The 18,089-nt window shown below is 37.9% G+C and overlaps 1 pseudogene across 1 annotated transcript in view; it reads left to right on the top strand.

Moving 5' to 3' along the window:
* LOC147705741 (serotransferrin pseudogene) overlaps window positions 1-18,089 on the top strand; it is a 345,569-nt pseudogene that overhangs the window by 53,890 nt on the left and 273,590 nt on the right. Inside the window, exon 2 of the transcript XR_015297376.1 lies at window positions 5,191-5,361. The product of XR_015297376.1 is annotated as a serotransferrin pseudogene (transcript). The remainder of the gene's footprint in view (window positions 1-5,190; window positions 5,362-18,089) is intronic.

Raw genomic sequence — 18,089 nt, 5'->3', positions numbered from 1 at the left:
CACGCTTGTCACAGTAAAGAGTAGAAGAGTGAATTGCAGGGCGCCGAACTACCGGCTACACTCTGGGGAAAAGCCAAGTCTTAACTTTCTTCCGAAATGACAAAAGTTGTCCTGCTGGATTTTAGAAGTAAAAAATTAATTAAATACACATTTCAAACATATAAGACATGAGTTTCTCACCCATGCCTCATTGCCCGTTTTTCAGCATTCAGGCAGAATATCGAGTTGCAAATGTTGATTTACTCAAATATCTAGTTGAAAAAATAGTCACAATGAAATTTAGACTGCAAGATATCGTGGTCAAAAATATCGAATGTAAGATAAGAAATATCGTTTTCAAAAATATAGAAGTCATTAATATAGTTTGCACAAATATAGTTGTTTAAAATATCGATTTTTTTTATTTAGTGTTATGTATTTTAGTTTATATTTTCAATGTATGTTTTTTGTATACATATTGTTTGTTTTTTAATATGTGTTACATTTTTAGTAGTTATCAATTTTATTTAAGTACATTTTGCATTTTTCAGTTCCCTGGCGGGTTGCGGGTTGAAAGGGGAATAGGGTGGGAAGTAATTTTAATATTATAAATTATTGACTATATTTTATTTATTATTATTTAATCAGTTGAGTTTTTATAGTGGTAATTGTGGGAAGTAATTTATTTGCAATTAATTATTAATTGGTTGTTTATTATTATTAATACATTGATTGGTAATTAATTATGGTAATTGTGTAGTAATTTTCTTAGGTGCAGGTTGTGGGGTTTATAGAGGTAAAGGGTGGGAAGTAATTTATTTCTATTTAATTATTAACTTGTTGTTAATTAATGTTAAGTAATTGGTAATTAATTATGGTAATTGTATAGTTTTTTTTAGGTGCGGATTGTGGGGGTTATAGAGGTAAAGGGTGGGTAGTATTTTTTTATTAATTAATAATTAGTTGTTCATTTATATTAATTAACTGATTAAAACATAATTATGGAAATTGCGTATTTAATTTTAGGTGTGACTTGTGGGGTTTAGAGGAGTAAAGGGTGGGCAGTAATTTATGTTTAATTAATTAATAATGAGTTGGTCATTAATATTATTTAATTGACTGCAAATTAAATATGGAAATTGTGTAATTAATTTTCGGTGTGGGTTTTTGTATTTATAGGAGTAAAGGGTAGGAAGTAATTTATGTTTATTTATTAAATAATTAGTTGATCATTAATATTAATTAATTAATATTTAATTAGGGTATTTGTTTATATTTTTGTGTGTGGGATTTACTTTTATAGGGGTACAGTGTGGCGAGTATATTAATTTTACTTACTTTATAATGAGTTGTTAAATACAATTCGTTTTTTAATTGAAAATACGTTTTAATTGTGCAAATAACTTTTTTACAGTTCCATTTTAGGTGTGGGTTGTGGGGATTTCAGGGGTAAAGTGTGGGAATTAAATTCATTTTTATGAGTTTTAATTTGTTTTTTAATTAATAATATTTCTGTAATTGGTTATTTATTATGCAAAATAAGGAAGTACATTTTAAAAAACAAATTAGATGTAGGATGTGAATTGTGTAGTGTTATAGGGTAGGAAATAAAAAAAGGAAGTGTTTATAATAATTAATGTTTTTCGTTTCTGAATAATTTCTTATTAAAAATATTTATTAGTTTGAAAATTATTTTTTATTTTATTTAATATATTATTTGTAGGTATTTAACACGACATTTTTTTTCAATAGTATTAGGTATATTTGTATTTTTATTTCGAACATAGGCATATCTTTTTTAATTTATTTAGTTTTTAAAATATTTTTGTTGTTAATATTTTGTTTATTTTAAATGTTGAATTGACTGGAGTGAGAATATTATTTGTAACCCCTCCGCAATCCAACACTTTCCCTACTGTTGCACTCACTGGAGTGAGAATATGTATTTTTACCCCTTCGCTATCCATCACTTTCCCTACTGGTGCACTCACTGGAGTGGGAATAGTCATTTTTACCCACTGCTATCCAACACTTTCCCTACTGTTGCACTACCTGGATTGGGAATAGTAATTTTACCACTCCGCTATTCAACACTTTCCCTACTATTGCACTCACTGGAGTGGGTATAGTAATTTTTACCCCTCCACTATCCAACACTTTTCCGATTGTTGCACTCACTGGAGTGGGAATAGTGATTTTTACCCCTCTGCCACCCAACACTTTCCCTACTATTGCACTCACTGGAGTGGGAATAGTCATTTGTACCCCTCCGCTATCCAACACTTTCCCTATTGCTACACTCAGGAAAATTCGGAAAAAGAAGTCAACTAGTGCAATTTACTACCCAATTTTCACCTAAATATGTTTCAAAATGCATGCACTATAGGCACTTATTAACTATTCATGTATTTTTTAGAGTCTGATTTGAAGGGGGCATGGACTGGGGTGGGCAGAAAGGCATTTTAAATGGAAAGGTGTAAAACACAGGTTGAACAAATATCCTTTGTAATACACATGAACAAAACACTTGTGTGTGGTGTGAGTGAGTGGTGTTGTACGGTTTATATTATATCAGTAAGACTGTGCGTTTGAGCAACATCAACGTCAAAACCCTGTGAGTCTGAGTCCACTCATACTATCAGGATATGTTGGTCCTAGCCCTGTCTAGCTCACAGTGCACCTTCTAGACCTCTAACCTTAATGTTTTGTGCAACCTCAGAACATGACAACTCTGACTCCCTACGGAAATCGTGGAAACAGGTCAGTTCCTTTTGTTAGCAACTCATACAGCAGCAGCCTGTGCAGGTAAGGTGAGGCGGGGTGGGGTGGGGGATTCGATAGATGACAAAAAGTGAAAATTGTTGTCTGTCGAATAGCCACCACCCGCCCACCACGCTTACATGCACGGGCTGCTCCTGAACTCATGCATGCCCAAAGAGAGACACAAGAATTGCTCAAATTAGCATTTCAATCATTTATTTCCCCTTGGGACATCCCCTCACATGCAAGGGGTACATTTACCATGCAAATGAGTCATGATGCATGCCCAGCACCTGTGTTTTATTGAAAAGCCATCACTAGGCCAGGATGGGTTAAATATAAGAAAAGGAGGAATCAATCTACGTTTAGTGTCTCTTCTCCTCTACAAGTATATACTTTAAGATGAAGGGATCCTTTGCAGTCTTGCACTGTGGAAAGGAACTATGACTCCTTCCTGGCTCCAACCCCTAGTGGTCTGCGTGCACCCTCCCTCATGATGGTCACAAACGAGCCCCCATCAAAGTTAGGACGTGGTGAGGGTTTACACTAGATAGCAGTTAGTACTAATATGGTGAATCGTTATCTCACTGTTGCGTGTGCCGCGTGACATGGGATACTTTTACTTGTACTTTGCTTCTGCCATGACCTTTAAGGTGAAAGAAAGCTTTCTTTGAGACCACGCTTGAGGATTTGGGGCATGTGTATTTATCGAATCTTTTTCCATCTTTTGTGCTAGACTTCCTAACGTTTTTGATGTGCTTTTAACACATGCGTTTACTGTTTGATTAATTGATATTTTATTGCTGGGTCCTTGCAAAGTGCTTCCCCTACTCACAAGCTCTAACTTTGAATTGCCGATCTGTAAACTGGAGCTGGCCTTTTCCGTACTGTATCTTTTTTGTTTTTTAAGAATTGTACACAGGGCTGCACTAGAAACCAAAATCAACCCTCGCACAAAATGTTCACCTACACCGCAAGAGGGCGTGATTCAAATGAGGCATGGTATAAATACAATGGGGGAACCCTGTGTCCCTCACAATCTGGGTAAGTATAAGTAGAGCTACAATGGTTCTGTCAGGGAGACCACAATTACATTGCTGATAAAGACGAATCTGTTGTGATCACTTTATAAAACTCTCTACGTAAGCAATATGCCAGAGAGTACAAGTGGGCTAAATCACAGCGCGTGCCAACATGAATATTGGAACACAACAATACAACAAGAAACTCCAAATTGCTTCAAAAAATGATTATTATTTGCTTTTTTCGAGTTTTCACAAACCATTTATAAAAACAATTTTTTCAAGGGCTGTCAAAGTGAGGCACAAGTGTGAAGTGACCAGTGTTTTAAAGTGACACAGGTGCTCAGTGCTGGTAGCTGAAGCTATATGCAAGTATATACAAAATGATGAATGGTCAGAACAGCAACTAAGACAATATCTCTGGTTGTGGCAAAGCCGCTCAATACCATACCATACACAAAGAGATTTGTTAATGCTGAACCACGTGTTATTGTCGACGTTTCAAACCTTATGATGCGTTAGTATGATGTCATAGCGGGTCTTCTTCAGGACAAAAGGACAGCCCAGCAAGTGGGAGGTATCCCAAGGCCTCCTTCGCTGAGTGGAGGCTGCTAGAAAGATCTGCACTTGTGAGGAAGGCTTAGATATGGCGAATCTGATGAGATGAGGTTAAAAGAATAATTCGTCTTAAAGTGACACAACAATGTTATGCCCTCTTGAGCTTAGGTTAAAAGAATAATTTGTCTTTAAAGTGATACAGCAATGTTGTGCCCTATGTTGAGTTTTTAAGGAATAAATAAAACCGGAGATAATTCAAAGAACATCCAGACAAAAAGTCAGTCGCTGTCTGCGCTTCTCATTTAGCAGTCCTGCTGGTTTGTGAAAACTCACAAAAAACAAATAATAATACTTTTTTGCAAGCAATTTGGAGATTCTTGTTGTATTGTTGTGTTCCAAAATTCATGTTGTTACGCGGTGTGATTTAGCCACTTTACTCTCTGGCATATTGGTTACGCAGAGAGTTTTATAAAGTAATCACAACAAGATTCGTCTTTATCAGCAACATAATTGTTGTCTCCCTGACAGAACCGATTCAGCTCTGAAACTTGCCCCCTGCAGCACCCTAAGAAAATGGCAGTGTCAGTATGGCCAGTTCAGCAATAAATGTATAGGTTTTTATTAACCTTAAACATTTACTCTCTTGGGTGAATGGAATAGGTCAAACTATTTAGCATTCTATTACTTAAGATTTAGCTTTCTACAAAAGTGAAATGAAAAACAAGCTAAAAAGACATGACCTGATAGACCTCAACAATGTGGTTTACTTTTCAATTATTTTCTCCTAATTCTTTTCTGTAGTCCACGTCTTCCTTAACCCCCTGTTTTATTGCTTATCATCAAGTATTGATATATTTTACCCGTCTAACAGGCAAAGTTTGGCAAGAAAGAGCAGGGTCTTTTCACCTCTTCAGTTCTACTCACAGAAAGGACTTGCTCTTCAAGGACTCTGCCATGAGCCTGGTCCGCGTACCCGAAATGATGGACTCTACACTCTACCTGGGCCCCGAGTACTCCACCGCTATTCGGGCTTTCAGGAAAGGTAAGCCATACTCACATTAAACTCCAAAGAGGCATATTGGCTGAAAATTATTTACGCCTCGCCTAGAAAGCCTTTTCTGTCTTTGTAGACAGGTCTGTGCATGTGTGCAGTGAAGATATGTAAAGGTAAAGGCAAGGGGAGATCCAAGTACTTGTTTCTTGAAGATTTCAATACAAACAATTAAATAAACTACAAAAACATACTTTAGGAGTGCAAAGTACAAAGACATAAGCAGCAAATAAATTGAGAGAAGATGCTGGTAGAACAAAAAATGCAAAAAGTGTATAACAAACTGAAAAGGTGTACAAATGGTTCACAATAATTAACATTAGTTGAAAAATAAATCTTTGTCATGTTGCTTAAAAGGGGAAGTGCGCTTGAACAGCCAGCTTTTTTTTCCCATTTTAAAGTATTTGTAAGGTGGAATTGTCCTGGTAACTGGAGGAATTGGGTTGCAGGCTTGAGAAGCATCATGTTGTTTGTGGATGCATAATCAAACTATCTCTTCCCTTTTTTCACTTGGATTGTGTGGCACAACGTGCTCAGAATCAGACATCAGATCCTTTTGTTTCTATCTGGCTACATAGTGCTTGTGGGAACTTTTTCAGTAGTCCTTGAGCAACCAGAGATTACTGGCTTTCAGTTGTGACAATCAGCAGGTCCTGGGGCTTACTTTTAATACTGAGCATAAAATTGAACACCAAGTATACCCTTTTTGCATTTCACCAACCAGTGTAGCCGAGTCGGGCAGTCCAAGACATACACAGGGAGATGGTATAGGGTTAGAGACTCAGAACTCAATAAAACATCTGATAAAAAAGAATTCTCCATCCAAAATGTTAGTTTGACATAGGAAATCACTTTATTACTAACACACACTGCACACTAAAGGGTGGCACAGCAAGGAAATGGAACGCCATCAAAAGCGAAAAATTTATTCACACACTTAGTAGCACCCCACCCTGCCCCAAACACCATATCAACCACCACGAGGAATCTTTCTCGAACTGGCTCTTAGGAGCCAGTAATACCCACGCCCCACTCAAACAAATCAGACTCACCCGCCGGCATGAGGACCAGAGGTGGTTCTCCCCCGACCTAAAGTCTCAAAAATGTTCCCTTTGCCAATTAGAAAGAGATAGAGGCAGAACATGCCACTAGAAGGGAAAGATACTTATGTCAGTGCCATGAAGGAATACAAAAAGGCCATCTCCACAGCAAAGGCAACTTACTTCTCCTCATGAATCCTCAACTACAACAATCAAGCCAAAGAAATCTTCACTATTGTAGACAAGCTGTCTAACCCAGAGAGAGTACTAAACAAACCCAAACCTTCTCAGGCCTTCTGCGACTTCCTGAACACCTACTTTATCAACAAAATAAATACCATTTAAGCTAGCATTGCCCCTAAGACCTTGCAAGGAACCTCCTCACCCACCTTCAGGAACCCCAACACAATGGATTCCTTCACCCACATCGAAACGGAGACCCTGAACGAACTATTAGCTAAGGTCAGATCTGGCTCTCCTCGGGACCACTGCCCCTTCATGTACTGAAAACAGCCGTCATGGCTCTCCCAGACCCAGGCCTTGCCTTCCTTAATCAATCCCTGGACCAAGGCTGTGTACCCAATGCCTTCAAGGGAGCCTTTGTACTCCCCCTCCTTAAGAAACCAGGTGCAGATACCAGCTAACTACCACCCCATCTCTTTACTCCCTTACATGGCCAAATTACTGGAAGCCCATGTGGCCAGATGCCTGTCTAACTTCTTGTAATGAACAGGCTTCCTTAACGCTAGTCAAGCCGGCTTTCGACCATCACATTCCACATAAACTGTGATCTTAGCAGTACTTGTCTCCCTACGCGAAAAAGCAGATACAGGCACGCCTCAGGCCCTGGGGCTGATTGATCTCTCGGTGGCCTTCGACACGGTCGACCATGGCATTCTGGTCGATCGTGTCAAGGAGGCAGGCATCCAGGGCCCAGCATTCAGCTGGATAAAATCCTTCCTAAACAACCACACTCAGTCAGTCTGTACCGGCCTTTTTACCGCCTCTAAACTAATAACAACATGTGGGGTTCCACAGGGCTCGTCCTTCTCCCCCCACCTGTTCAACCATTACCTCCTCCCACTAAAAAGCTCCCTGAAAGAAAGAAGAGTCTCCATTTTTAACTACGCTGACGACTTCCAACTCATGTTCAAGATCGACAACTCCCCCCAGCCAATATCGGGCTTCCAAGACACCATGACATTCATCCGCCAATGGATGGACCACAATCTTTTGAAACTGAACCCCAGTAGAACTGAACTGATACTGGTGGGTGCTGCACATAGACTCTGGGGGCCACACTACTGGCCTAACAACTTGGGTGCCCCAACCACTCCCACCACCTCAGTAAAAAGCCTTGGGGTCACCATTAGCAATCACCTGTCCCTCAAAGCGCACATAGGCATCATGATTTCCACCTGCTGCCTGCAGCTACGAAAAATAAGGAAAATAAGCAGGCTATTATCTCAAACTGCACTGGTCCAGGTCGTGATAGCCCTGGTTTTATCTTGGCTTGACTATGCCAATGCCACTTTCCCGATACGCCCACTTGGCCTTACCAGGCGACTCCAACTGGTTAAAAATCAAGCGGCAAGACTCATTTTCCAACAACCCAGATGGCAACACGCCTCCCCTCTCCTCAGGAAACTTCACTGGCTACCTATCCCCCAGCGTTGTGCCTTTAAAGTTTGCTGCCTGGTGTATAAATCCCTAAACGGTTGCAGCCCCAAATTCATCACCGACCGCATTTCCCGTTATACCCCTCGTGTAACCTCAGCTCAGCTCACCTCCACCTCCTTGCAGTTCCGACCTTTTAGCTGAAGCGGCAAGGGGGATGCTGGTTCGCGACCCTTGCCCCTCTCAATTCCACTGGGAATTAGACTAAGCACAAACCTGATAAATTTTTAGGAAATCTCCCAAAATATGGCTATTCACATGCGCCTATGAACTGCCTCGGACTGGTGATCCCTTTGCCTCATTAGCGCCTAGAAACCAACCGGTGAACAAGCGCACTACAAAACATTTCTAACATAACATAACATAATTAGGGCTTCCGATTTTATGATATCATTAACACCTGAATTTACCGCTGTATATTTTTGGGCCATTTTATTGGTTTTTGGACATATTTTTTTTATTTTGAAAATGAAGTAAGTTGTAAAGGAATATATTTCCGCATTTATTTAATTTATAAATATGCACTCATACATTGATGCTTGTCATGTTTTAGTAAATTAAGTGACACGTAACTAAACATTGCACTTACAGGTAAAAAGTAGCATTATACTACAAATATATTTTAACATATGACCATTTTTAAGGGAATCTCTTCCTGTTTTTCAATCAATCAATCAGGATTTATAAAGCATGGCTAATCACCCAATAGGGTATCCAGGTGCTTGCTGGTCCTGGAGGTTTATTTAAAACAGCTAGGTGTTGAGCGCCAATCAGAATTTTGGAAGTGAGATGATGGCCCAGACTTGTTTGGGTATTCTGTTCCATGCGATGTGGGAGAAGGAGCGTCCTACACTTCTGCTTTGGTAGATGCGGGGGTATGGACAAGTGATAGGGAGGAGGAGAGTAGTCTTCTCAACCGTTATGGAAGTTCAGGTGGTGGTTAATGTAGACGGGTCCTTGGTTGTGTAGAGCCATATGTGTGTGGGTTAGCAGCTTGAAATGAGTGGTATCTCTTTTGTGATGGGAGCCAGTGTAGTTGCCTGAGGTGGGGAGTGATGTGGGATCATCAGGGAAGGTCGAGATGAGTCTGGCTGCAGCGTTCTGTATGGTCTGAAGTCTCTGTAGGAGGTGTGTGGCAATTCCTATGTAGAGAGCATTGCTGTAGTCCATTCGGCTGGTGATGAGGGCCTGTGTCACAGTGCTGCTTGGATGCAGGGGCAACCACTTCAAGATCTTACGTAGCATGAGCAGAGTGAGGAAGCAGGCGGAGGCGACGGCATTCATCTGTGATTTTATGGTGAGCTTTTTGTCAATGATGATTCAGAGGTCTCTGGCGTGGTCCGACGGAGTGGGTGAGGGTCCTAGGTCTTATGGCCACCAGGAGTCATTTCATGTGTTGATGCTGTTGCCTCAGATCAGTACTCCTATCTTATCTGTGTTCAGCTGCAGGCAGTTTTTCTTCTACCAGTCAGGGATGCTTGGTTCAGGTGGCGGTGAGGTCGCATATAAGTGAGAGGATGAGCTGGGAGTATATTGCAAAGGAAATTATGTTTTTATCTCCCAATGCTGTCTATCTGCTCTGCCGAGGGCCTGGAATTTATGAATTTATACACATTTAAAAATAAATACAGACAGAAAACACTTTATTTTCTGTCTGCATTTAGCTATAAAAATCAACAACAAAAAACTGAGAGCATTATACATAATCAATCACCACATGACATTGCAAGTAATCCACCGATTGTAATTTAACAACTACAGTAATGTGCGGGATATTCTAAACTGTTTCCTTTGTACAGTTCTTGTGTGGTATTGTTCATTGGCATTTGCTTTGATGGGAATCTCATGTGCATTTACTCTTCCACCCAGGAGCCACCATTTCTCAACGCTGAAAATAGGTGAACGTTTCTCCTCCACTTCTGGTGTCATAATTACATAGTATAGTATCTTTGTATACGTGGTTGTAGTTCATTAGGGCTGGGAATCCAGTTTGTCCGTGTTTAGTGGCCTTCCACCAAAACTGGTGGGCAATGCAAACAGCCTAGCTAGCGAGACCTGCTTACTCCATTCTTTGACCCAGCTGACTTTGCTTGCATCCATGTTAGATGCACCTGTCTACACTCAGTGTGCAGAGAGTAGGTGGCATCAGTTCCAGCAGTAGAGCCGCAATGCCTAGCTTTGTTAGGTACTCTTCGATTCCACCACACTCCTCCTACAATCTCATATTTTATGTCTACCCAGCATTCTATCTGATTCTGTTCCTTTCATTCATTCCTGTTTGATCATCCCACTAATACCTTCCTTCACAGACCAGTGCTGGATTCCATGTCAATATAGCCACTCATTCTACCCATTCACGTTACCAGTTCCCTCTCTCCTACTTCAGGTAACATATTCTTCATGGTTTGTTCAATTTCATTTCAGTTACTTTTTAACTAATTCGCCCTGAAACCCAACGTATTTGTCCACATGCATTTATTTAAGGGATATTCATTCATAAAGACTTTTATGTACCAACAGACCAACCACCTTACGAATTACGAACAGGCCACTTGTAAATACATACTATAGCTGAAAGAGTAGAAAATAGCAAATACGTATAGCATTGTTCGGGAAAACAGACAATGATAAATGCTCACGTCACTTTTGTATGCTCCTTGAGATTAAGCTGCAATCTTTTCAAGAACTTTCACAGTGCTTCGATTTCCAAGATGCACATGATGCACTTGTTTACAGTCTTGCTCCATCTTGTGGGTCTTTAATTTTTCTTCATTTTTGAATATGTAAAGGGCTCTGCTTACATTATAGTGGCTTACTTGTTCACATAGTTTTTTTTTTTTAATGGGATGCGAGCCGGCCTGTCCTGGCAGCGGCTCTGATCCCCCACTCCTAGAGCCAAAGTTGTCTTTCTGAAATGTAAATCCTTTGGGCATAATTTTGATGTATGAGCTGATAGAGAAGAAGCACCCATCCCTTCTGTCCCTAGGCAGGTGAACAACCATTTGGAGCCCAGGCGCAGGACCAGATGCTAGGATGGGCTGACACCCTGGGGCAGGGAGCCCTCCCAACGGTGGACAATTGTCAAACTTGTGATCTCAGGAAATACATATTGGGTGGTGTGGCTTCTGTGAATGTCAGCATGTTTTCATACAGAGATTGTCATGTGAATGTCTAAACTATGACTAAAAACAGTTAACTGGCAGAATATTGTGACAAAAATGTCATGATAAAGAAATATTGTGTCAAAAATATTGATCACAAACAGATCCTTTTCCTAAACATATAATTGTAAGTATATATATATTCACTGAAAAAAACCATAGGTTTAACATCGGTTATAGTTAGGAATTAGCATTTAAAATAACTATTAAATTCACTGAAAAAACCATAGGTTTCACACCAGTTATAGTTACCTGAAAATTTTACTGACATAAAACCATTGAAATTCCCACGTTATAGTTAGTTGGACTCACTATAACTTGCGCGTGTAATGCACTGCTGATAACATCACATATTACATCACTCATGACATGGTCAGTGACATCACTCATGACATCACTGATGACACCATCCAGTGAATGTGTGTCTTTCTGAAAAATAAATATGTTTTATATATGTATATGTAAAGGTCAATGGAAGAATAAATGTTTAAATAAGTGTCTAAATGCATGTTTTAAAAAAAATGATTGGTTAACTAGCTTATTAAGTGTACGTTAGTGAATACATATATTAGCGAGTAATGTTTAAATATTTAAATATATGTATCAGTGTTTCACTTTGTGTATAAGTGGCTGCATGGGTTGGTGAGTAGCTACATGTGTGTGTATATGGGTTATTAGATTTTTTTTTAGTATCTTTATAATTGTCTGTTTGATTTGGTGGGGGTGTTACTTAGCACATAGATGCATCAATGACTGACTCACTGTTTGTATGTGTTTTGAAGACAGCATATGTGCCGGACTGTATGGGTGAATGAGTGTGTATATGTATGTGTGAGTAAGTGAATGACTGTCTCACTAGTGTCTTTATCAGTAACTACATATGTTTTAATCTAGTATATGTGAGTATTGATGTATATAAGTGAGCATATGTGAGAGTGAGAGATTGAAAGAGTTCTTGTTTTAATAAGTATGTGTTTCTATAAGTGATTGTTTAAGAGAGTAAGTATGTGTAAGTTTCCTTAGAAGTAAGGTGGTAGTGTGTGTATAGCTGTATATGCAAAAAAATGGATGTTCAATAGTTTATTTGCATGTGTGAGTATGTGTGTGAGCAACTTTTGGAAGACTGTTGGTGTGTTAACGGATGTAAAGGTGTCTCACTACATATGATAAGTGAGTATATGTATGAATGACTATAGAGAACTGTTGGTGAATGAGTGGATGTGTATATAAATGGTGGAATTACTGAATTGGTTGTTGTAACTGGTATAGGTATCTCCACTTTTTTGTAAATGTTAGTTTCTATTTTTGAATATGTGTTTCAAGGGTTACTTTACAGTGAAAGGAGGTCAGTCACTCTGTCACAAGGATGGTGTCATCAGTGATGTCATGAGTGATGTCACTGACCATGTCATGAGTGATGTAATATGTGATGTCATCAGCAGTGCATTACACGCGCAAGTTATAGTGAGTCCAACTAACTATAATGTGGGAATTTCAATGGTTTTATGTCAGTAAAATTTCCAGGTAACTATAACTGGTGTGAAACCTATGGTTTTTTTCAGTGAATTTAATAGGTTTTTTAAATGCTAATTCCTAACTATAACTGGTGTGAAACCTATGGTTTTTTCAGTGAATTTCATAGGTTTTTTAAATGCTAATTCCTAACTATAACTGGTGTGAAACCTATGGTTTTTTCTGTGAATTTCATAGGTTTTTTAACTGCTAATTCCTAACTTTTTATAGGGCCTCATTCCTATGTGTTTTTTTAGTGAATTTCTAAGGTCTTTTTTTTAATATTTCACTCTGGAGCGCTCCCGATGCGCGTACCGGTGAGCGACCGGGTGCGCGTACCGGGGCGCGTCCCGTCAGCGCACCAACAAAAAAAAAATTAAAAAAAATAATGAAGGAGTGAGCATGAGGAATGGGGACAAAGAGAGTGGTGTGAAGAGAAAGAGAGCTAGAGGGAGAAACACAGAGGGACTGTGTAAGAGATAGTAAAACAGAGAAAAGGTGTAAGAGGAAGTAACTGAGAAAAGGAAAATGAATAAGGGAGCAAAGGAAGAGAAGAAAGAGGAAGAAAACTAAAGCAGAGGTTCTGGGAGAATGTGAATGGGTGATGAAAGTAAAAGGAAGGAGAGTTAAGTATGGGGAATGACAGGTAGTAAAAAAAAGATCAGAGAGAGTAAAGGAAGGAGTGTCATAAAGGGACTAAGTGAACCAGTAAAAAAGGTAAGTGAAGGAGTGTGGATAAGCAGGGGCACTGAAAGAAGTTGAATGTGGTAGGAAAGTAAGGAAAAGAGAAGTAAACATGGAGGATAAGAATAAGTGAGGGAAGCAGAGTAAGGAAATAGGGGTGAGGTAGGGTGAGAGAAAAGTAGTGAGGTTAAAGCAAAGGGTGATGACAAACTACATTTTGTAGACACACTTACCATATAATTAACGAAAACTTACTTGTATCTGTGAAAGACAAAAGAAAAAACAAGTTATAATTAGTAAAATATATCTTTTAAAATAGAAGAAACAGTTCAAGAGGTAAAAAATCTAAAAAAGTTTACTAAGATATAAAGCAATAGTGAAGGATACATAAACAGAAATAAAGTAATGTAGAAAGAGAAAAAAGAGGGAAAAAGAAATAGAAAGAGAACAAATTACTGAAGGTAAGTAAGATACTAAAAGAATGTGAGATACCAAAACGAAATCAGGAAAGATAAGAAAGTAAAAGGAAAATGAGTGAAAAGGAGAGGAGTCTAAATGAGGAACTATTAATAAGAAAGAGGAATAGAAGATGACTGAGAGTGAGTGAAGGGGAGTCACAGAGTGAAGGGATGAAGGAAATGAGGTTAATATAGAACGATGGATGAAAAAGGAGTGAGAGAGTAAGTACACAGAAAAACAAAGGGAAGGACTGAGTGAACTGCAGTACAATGAGTGCGAAAGAAAAAAAAGGAGAAAAAGAAAGAAAGAGAGGGGAAGAAAACTAAAGCAGTGGTACTGAGAGAATGTGAGAAAGATAAAAAGTGGTGGAAGGGAGAGAGGAAATGCAGACAGTTCAAATTGGATTGAGGAGTTGTGAATGAAGTGGAGTAAAGGAACAGCGATGAAACAAAGTTAAAAAAGGCAGTGTAAATGAGTAAAGAGAGCTAAATAAGAGTGAAAATGGAAAATGAGTGTGAGACAATGTGAATACAGTATAAATTACACAATGCAAACTATAGAATAACTTCTACAATATGTTACATTGTTTATTTTTGCTGTTCTCAGAATATATTGAATTTCACTTAAATTAGTGAGTTCAAAATCTTCATCATATAACAGCGGGAAAAAAAAACACAATCTAAAAGATTGTGTTTAAAAAAAAACATACAAACTTACAACTCATATATGTACACTAATCTTTGATTCATGTACTTTTCGGTGAGGCCAAATAGAAGATAGCGAAGGTCCTTTTGGTGGGAAAAAAGTCTGCTGTGCTCTATAACTTCCATTTCATCGACTTCCTATGAAAAAAGATCTAAGAACATCATACCTTACACTTTCCTTACGGCCAAATTGTGTCAGATATATGAGTATTTTTTACTATGAGATCCACTTACAGTACCTATAAGAGATAAATAATTTTAAACATTAGATTAACTAACTAACTAACTTTTATTAACTATTCCCATCTTCAAAGGCCAATTCCCTTTACTAAAACTTTGGTTTTAAAAACACTAGGTAAGAATTTTTAAAGACATAAGGCAAACGTTGTTTATAAGTCAAATGAGAATCATTGCAGTGAGTCCAACCATTTTTACATTTTAAGTAGCATGTATAATGTCCTGATGTTGTCGAAGGACCGTCATGATAAATAATAGCTTCAGTTGTAAAGGTTCTTCCTGAAATTGATAACTGAGAAGCCACAAAATTTTTGATACAAGTTGTCAATTTAGTTCCATCAGGTCTACATCGTTGGAAAACTAAAATGATATACTGACCATAACTTTGTATAAATAATGTGGATAGCATTGGACATTTACATTGGGTACACACCATATTATGATCTGCTGCTTTAACTAGATTTTTAAATGACACTGATTTACAGTCTGGTGAAGTCAAATATATAAATCTTTCAGTGTCTATTCTAGTATTACTTGATGAACTACAATTGTGGCAGTCATGCTGCCATTGATAAGAAATGCTGACAAGATTATCTACATCTACACCTTCATCTTCCAAAACACCAAACTTATACATTAAAAATTCCTGACAATCCTGCTGAATAATCTGTGAAAATGTATCTTGACCAGAACACATATCTAAAATATTTCGAATTTCTGTTACACTTTCTATTTTTGCTCTATCACTGCTACATTTCTCAAACACAGAATTCAATAAACCACACAATCTTTGATCCCGATTTTCAACAATCAGTTCTTGTAAAGTTTGAAGAAAAAAAACAACATTAACCACTACATTAGCATAGCAGTTGACACCAGAACTATTTTCAAACTGAAATCCAACAACATTTTCATCACAATCCTTTTCCTTTCTGTTTTGAATTACAGTTTCATCTACTTTATGTCTTTTTGCTACTACCTCACTGCAATTATCCTCATTTCTTCTTTTTCGGCCTACCACACGTTTTTCAAACAGAGGATATTGTGGCAAATGTGGAGCATACTCTCTTCTTAACCTATTGTATTCTTTAACACAATCTAGATCTGCACAAATCTTTGTCTCATCACACTCAATCAAGTACAATCCTGATAAAGTTCTGACTCGGGATAATGCCACATATGCCATACCCTCTTTAAACACAGATCTTCTAATGTTCACCAAAGCATTATCTACACTTAAACCTTGAGATTTATGAATTGTTACTGCATATGCCAAACAAACAGGAAACTGTTTTCGGCGAACATATAAGTCTTTTGCAAGTAAATATCTAGCAGAACAATGACTGATTTGTTGTACTTGCTCAATACCATCAAATTTAATTTTTTAAAATTCAATTCCATCTCTATTTCTATAATTCACAAAATCAACAACATAACCCACTGCTCCATTTACCAGACCTCTTTCAACATTTAAATTCCTTCTCAAAATGATACGACAATTTAAACGCACATTCAGAGTCTTTTCAAAACCAGCTGTTTTAGAAATACTTTTCTCTAATTAATCCAATTTTGTTTTCAAATTTTCTGACAAAACAACTGTTGCACCCATATGCTCTATTTTATCTATTGGTTCCAGTTTCACAATCTCTTCATTTTCTAACTTTAACATTTTGTTGTTGAAGATGGAACATTCTTGCAGAGTTGGCATCAAACATATCCCAGATTTCTTCTCAGTCATTTTTTTTTTAATATTCTCTGGCAGAATGTTTTCATTTGGATACAAATTTGAAATTAATCGAGCATGTAAAGCTTTTTTCCCAAGCTCACTTACTTTTCCAATTCTTACATCTTGTAGAATATTTTTATAATCTTCATCCTTTGCCTGTCTCATATTTTGAAGCAGTTCAGCATATTTAAAATGTAACCATATATTAACGTTTCCAATGCTTCCAAGGGACTTCCTGGTATCTTCATGCGTGAGCATTTTAAACACTGGTTGTCCTTTTACTGGAGTCAACTGCAATAGATCTCCAAAAACAATAATGTGTTTTCCTCCAAATAGCACATCATACTCTGTTCTAAGAATTTCTTGCATTCTCAAATGCACAAAAGCAAGCATTAGATTTAAGACCATGCTTACTTCATCAATGATAAGAAGTTTCATTTTCTTCAAGACTCTTGAAACTTCAGAACACGCATCTCCAGATAACTTGTTGTAATGCAATTTATTATCATGCTCAACTGGCAGCATCAGTAAACGATGTAGAGTAATCCCTTTAATGTTATGTGCTGCCAGACCAGTTGGAGCAGTTACAACACAAGACAGCGGTGAATCAGTCCTTTTCTGCAGATAAGTTGAAATTGCTTTAATCAGAAAACCTTTTCCTGTTCCCGCTTCTCCACTTACGTACAGTCGGACAGGCTCAAATGATGTACATGAGCAGTCTTTTTTCTCATGTCTGAATCCATGTTCAATCTGTTCTGTGACTTCATCATATATCTTTTTCTGCTCAACGTTTAGTTGCTTTATCAAATCTTCTAAGTTAACTCCATCCTCTTGAGCTTGTTCCATAGCTCTTTCCACCTCATCCATGGCAGTTGCAGCTTCATTTTGGATAATTGGTCCTCCTAGTGGATCCTGGCTCAATGAAGTAGAACTCTGACTGTCTTGAGAACTGTCTCTAGCAATCTCTTCAGCAATTGTGGTTTCTTGCTCTATTTCTTCGTTCAACATTTGCAGATAATTTGGAAAAACAGGACATTCTATGGTATCCTTAGTTGCATTAAAAGAGTCTTCATAACACAAATACAGCATATTTTCCATTATTGATATCTTCTGTGATGTTCCTCTTATAACTGTAGTTTTGCAGAACTTCATACAAACAAGTGTTCTCAAGGTGAGTACTTCTATTGGATAGTATGTATCCAACATATTTGTCTTCAAAATATCTGTACTGTTTGGTTCTTTCTCCGCCAAATATTCAATTTCTTGTACAGATTTCAAAACTCGGTTTCGTGTTGCAGCAAGACCTAGACTCACCCAAATGATTGTTCTTGATTTGGCATAGAGACTTGCTGATGATAACCGATCAGAACATTCATATGCTCCAATTTCTTGATGCGACAACATCTTCAGACTGAAACTGTATAATTTCTTGCTTAGACTCTTTTCATGTGAAATGTCCTCCCACATTTCCTTCAGTTCTGTCTTTTCTTTTTTGTGATGTAAGATGTCACATATCGAG

The sequence above is a fragment of the Lissotriton vulgaris genome, chromosome 7, assembly GCF_964263255.1.
Source record: "Lissotriton vulgaris chromosome 7, aLisVul1.2, whole genome shotgun sequence".
In the NCBI taxonomy this organism is placed as follows: domain Eukaryota; kingdom Metazoa; phylum Chordata; class Amphibia; order Caudata; family Salamandridae; genus Lissotriton; species Lissotriton vulgaris.
Note: the sequence above shows the minus strand (reverse complement) of the source record. Positions and strands in the feature narration are given on the sequence as shown.